Here is a 6000-nt window from a genome sequence, read left to right on the forward strand (position 1 = left end):
TATTCTAGGGGAAGATTGTGAATTGGTAGTAACTGCCTGAATGACCTACGTGCAGTTGATAGGTGTTAGTCCTAAGCCTTCTGTTCTCATCTCTTCCATGCTATACAATTCAGCTGTTAAAAGTGCAGAAGTACATAACAGTCACAGTCGTCTCCGTAACAACTTAGTGTTCTCTCTCTCTCTCTCTCTCTCTCTCTCTCTCTCTCTCTCTCTCTCTCTAAAAAGGTGGTTAGTGGGTAATTATGAGTTTTTTCTTTTGCACTTCTCTGTACTCCCACCCCCTGGCCGCTCCCTCACCTCCGTGGCAAGAGCAGCATCGCGCCCTTTCAACACGAACTCGACGCTGAAGACGGCGGCGGTGTCGCTGGAGGCATCGGTGTCCAGGGCGACGGAGGTGCTCACTATTCTGTCATTCAGCGCCGGCCGTGTGTCAAGGTGCTGAGTTGACGCCACTTTCAGCTAAAAATATTTTAATGAATTAAAATTAAATAAATAAATTAAAAAAAGGATAAAAGAAAGTAGTTGAGTGTTATTTTTAAGTGTCACACACACACACACACACACACACACACACACACACACACACACACATACACACACACATACACACGCACACACACACACACACACACACACACACACACACACACACACACACACACACACACAAAATCATGACGAACTCTGCCTATCTGAACCCATATTCTGTAGCAAACTGTAAACTCTGTAAGAAGTTGACTAATTCAAAGAGCACTCAATAAATGGAAACAAAATTCACACCTCCCTGGTGACGTTGATGTTCAGTTGATCGGCGTTGGCAACATTACCCGCCAGCGTCACATAGTCACTCTCTGTCACTTTCAGCACCGTCGCCACTCGCGTTACTGTGAAGCCATGATAAAAGATTACAGGGAAAACTAAGAACGTATCCTGTAAATGAAGGTTTTTAGTTATTAGTGGCTTCATAGAAATAGTAAATATTTTTCTTATATCATTTCGACATATCCCAAACATCTTATAGGCATACCCGTAACTTCAGCCGCCCTGCAAGCTGTGGTATAGTCAGAGCGGTGGTCAGAGTGGTATTCGTCTCTTCTGAAGTATGACTTACCACCCCAGTGGTCACATTAATTGCCAGAGAAATACCCCTAGCCCCCATAAATAGTTCTCCTTGGGCCATCCCATGATTAAACGCGACCACCCTCATTACAAAAATCAAAGCTACGACCCTTTCACTAGGGAAACAATTCCTTTCAAACATAAGTAACTTAGCGAAATTATAGTTTCATTTGCCTCCATTAAGTAACAGTTTATCGTTCGACTCTTTCCAGATAAATATAAAATAATAATAATAATAATAATAATAATAATAATAATACTGTAGTTACAAACGTACCATCTCGGCAGACACACTCGGCGAAGATGTCCCCGGTGCCGCTGTACTTGGCACCATAGTAGGTGTACGGGCTCAGCTCATCCAGGTTTCGGAACTGGCTGAGCTTCTGCTTGATGGTGTCGTCAAATTCAGGGTAGCAGTAGCATTTGTCTTCTATGTAGGCAGCCCTCGCCATCACTGACATAAGAAGAAATAACTGATTGACTGACCGACTAAACGATTGATTAACTGACGGACTGACTAACTCGGGGTAGCAATGGCAGTTGTCTTCCTTACATGTAGGCATCCCTCGTCACCACTGGCACAAGAAGAAATAATTGACTGACTGACGGACTAAATGATTCATTAACTGACTGACTGACTCTAGGGTAGCATTAGCATTTGTCTTCCTTGTAGGCAGCCCTCGCCACCACTGACACAAGAAGAAACTGTAACCGTTTGACTGATTGACTGAAATTCTTGTTGCAAAAGTAAGGAGAGAAACGTGCAGTGTCATGGAAAATTAACTAACTGGAATCGATCCCTTGCACTGTAGAATTAAATTAAATTAAGAAGAAAAAGTAGGAGAAGAAGCTCAACATTCTGCTCCGTATTCCAAGTAGCTTTGGGAGATACCGTAACAGCTCTTCCTTAGCGATTTATTCTGCACATTACACCAAGGATGTCCTCATGTACATCATCGATACAAACTATATCCGTACCAAAATTATATAAGTAAAATGGGAACGTTGTGATGGACTATGCTGAACAAATCGCTAAGCAAGAGGTGTTACGGAACCCTCCATGCCACTCAAAACGTACAAGGGTCATCATCACTCTACTCTTCAAAATCGTCTACCGGTTGTCCTGATGATGAGAGTACCCCCTTCAGTTCAGTGATATATTTGCTATTTTATTCCTTCAGACGATTTCATTCAACTATTAATCAAGGGATTAATGAAAGCTGTATCTAACCCAGTTCAAAAATTAACCTAAATATAATCGACTGAATTTAGCAGAAGTATGATATAAAACGTCATCGAGGTGAGGTGATTTGTGATGGCTATTATCTTACTGGCTTGAGAGTATTCGTAACACCTTCTCAGCGATTTCTTTTGTTTATTGCAGCCTAATAACCTTTTATATGTTACCGAAGCCAACTGTGTCGATTTACTAATATATAAATGACTCGACAGAAGATTAAGGTATAGTATGCAAAATAAATCGCTGAGGAAGAGGGACTACATCTTCCAGTCTCTCAGTTTCCACTCGGTCTGTATGGCCTCTACGTCTGTACTCTCTATATCAACTAACCTGAGATCCCCAGCAAGAGACTCAAGCCCCGCATTCTTTTCCACACACCCCTCATCTGGACCAGCCACCTGTGGGGAAGGGAAGAGATGAGTGAAGGAGTGAAACTGAAGAGAGGGAGGGGGAGACGGCGGAAGGGAGGGGGAGAAGGGAGAGAGGGAAAGGAGTGGGAGAAGAGGGAAAGAAAGGAGAAGAAGGAGGAAAGGAAGGAAGAGAGAGGGATGGGAGAGGGAAAGAGGGTGTCGGAGGGAGAGGGGAAAAAAGGTGGGAAGGGAGGAAGAGAGGGGATGGGAGAGGGAAAGGGGGTGTTGAAGGAACAGAGGGAAAGAAGGGGGAAGGATGGGGGAGGGGAAAAGGAGAGGAGAGGAGGGGAAAAAAAGAGGAAAGACGGGTGAGGGAGAACGAAAGGGAGGGGAGGGGAGGGGAAGGGATGGGAGGGAGAGGGACATGCTGGAGGAGAGGGGCAAGGAGGAGGAGAGGGGCAAGGAGGGGGAGAGGAGGTGCTGGAGAAGCAGAGGGGCCAAGAATGAAAATGGAGAGGAGAGGACTAAGAAGAGAGAAGGGCAGAAATGAAGCAGGAAGAAAGGAGCGATGGTAACAGCAAGGAAAAGGAAGGTTGGGGAGGAAGGCGCTAAGGAAGAGAAAGAAGCAGAGAGGTGGAGAGGGAGAAGGGAAGGAGGGAGAGTAAATGAGGGAAAGAGTAGGGAAGGTTAGGAAAGGATCACAGAAGGAAGGAGGAAGGAAGAAGACATCCGGGTACTGAAGGGGTTGTAAAGCATATTATTATATTGAGATTTCATGATTTATGGGGTATTACCCCCCCCTCTCTCTCTCTATCTCTCTCTCCGCTGCTAGGAAACCCGTGCGTCACAAAACAAAACCCACTCTCACTCCCCCAGCAACCCCCCACTCAGTCCCTATCACATCCCCCATACCAAAGCAACGTGGCATGTGTGTGTACTGCCTGAGAGAGAGAGAGAGAGAGAGAGAGAGAGAGAGAGAGAGAGAGAGAGAGAGAGAGAGAACAACAACGATAAACAAACCCCCCTTCCACTCGCCTTCGATCCAGTTTTATCATCATCATCCTAACCCTCCTTAACACTACGGCACTGCACGAGCTCCACAAACCGGAACAGGAAAATAAAAAAAGCTGCAGAACTTTCAAACGAGTGCCTATAGTGAAAAGCTGACAAGGTAAATCCATGAGCTGCTCATGTCTCCTCGCACTATCTGCTTCAGTTAATAGTTAACTGTCTCTCGCAGCTAATGTTTGCTTTTCCAGAATGAACAACAGACATAAGTAATGTTTGCACTCTCGTATTTTTATCCTTCTTCGAAAAAACAAAGCTTTTGTAACGCCAAGGAACTGATCGTATTTGTGAATTTCCTCCCTGCCACCCCAGCCCCCTATGACGCATTTAATTATGAAAATAGGAGAGGAAAAAAAAATCTGATGTAAGAGATACACCGTGCCTGTATGGAACAATTATCGAAATTCTAGAATAACACACACATATACACACACACACACACACACACACACATTTTCATACACAATATATATATATATATATATATATATATATATATATATATATATATATATATATATATATATATATATATATATATATATAATGTTTGTCCAGAGTGAGAGAGGGGGGGAGGGGTTGCAAGTTCACATAGCGTCCTTATGATATTTATTTCTCGCATTACTTTTTTCCCCGTCCTCGTCCATTTCATGACAGTACGACACATAGCTTACAACCTAAACATTTGCATCACTCCCTAGTTACCATGGTACTAAGACAAATAGACTACCATATGTACAGTTCAAAGCCAATCACTGCACATTAAAATATCATTCACGAACAATGTTAATGTTTGAAGCTTCATTATTACTGCTTTGGTTTGTAAACAGACCATTTTTCCTGACTTCAAAAGGAGAGAGGTGGAGAGGCTTCCAACCTTTATTCTTATTTTTCACTTGAGTCACCATGGATGCAAGGAACGAGACTGACTTACACATCCAACATTTTTGCTACATACGTCTTCACCATTACTACCAACGCTCAAAATTTTACAGTTTCTACTTTTGTTTTTATAAACTGCTAATTTTCCTGATATAAGTAGGGGAGATGTAGTTACTCTACTGGAACTTTGGTTTCGTTTTTAAGTTACCGTAAATACACAAACGAAGAGATGAAAATACTCAGCAAATACGTTAAATAATACATTTACCGTAACAGGCAGCGTTTCAGTCCTCACTATCTCCACTTTTGGTGTTATCGCCAAATTTTCACATCCGAGCAGGGACAGGAGATGACGGCCAGAGGCGTGCGTCTCTTGCCTCTCACTACGACTGAATCACTACTTGCCTTGACTGGAATCCCCCTCTCCCCTCCCCCAGTCCAGGCAATACCAAGGAAGTGAAGTTGTATTTTCGAGTTCACTTTTGTTACAGCTAGATCATTTAATTCAATTTAGAGCAGAAGTAATGAATGGTTGAAGACAGATGATGTTTACCTAGCCAGTTCGAAATTTTCTTAAGATGAATAAGACTGTTATGAAAGATAAGTTATCGGAGTAAGGAGGCAAACCACTTCGAAACACATCTTTTTTGTTTTCTATTACTGGTTCCACAAATTATTTATTCAACTTAAAAGAATCTCAGGTAGCAAAGACTAACAAAGGTTGTATGTACCCGTCCAGTTCGATTTATCTCTCAAAAGTCTAATAAAATCGGGTTAAAACAGCAGCAGCAGCAACAACAACAGTAATAATAATAATGTTAATAGTAACAACAACAACAACAACAACAACAACAGTAATAATAATAATGTTAATAGTAATAACAACAACAACAACAACAACAATAATAATAATAATAATAATAATAATATATAAAACTCCGTCCACAGGCTGAAGGATTTAATGAGCTGTTTCATATATTTCCAATGTCACCAGAGCTACCAATAAATACATACATACATACATAACTACTAACCTTTGTCTTTTGCTAGTACAAAGACACCTAACATAAACTGCACTTAATATACTGCGGAAAATTACTGAAAGGAAAAACCGATGGATGTTTCCCAGTTTCCGTTGATAAAATTGACCCTATTGATAAAGATTAGTAGTTTGTGATTTGAAAATGATGTTGTGCCGATGCACGTAAATTTTTATAAGACTTTTAATACTCAAATGTGATCAGATAAAAAAAAAAATGTGACCCTCTTATAAGAAATAATGGATTCGCCAACCTCTCTCTCTCTCTCTCTCTCTCTCTCTCACACACACACACACACACA

Source organism: Coenobita brevimanus, chromosome 94 (genome assembly GCF_032717465.1).
Source record: "Coenobita brevimanus isolate Jiangsu-jjx chromosome 94, ASM3271746v2, whole genome shotgun sequence".
NCBI lineage: Eukaryota > Metazoa > Arthropoda > Malacostraca > Decapoda > Coenobitidae > Coenobita > Coenobita brevimanus.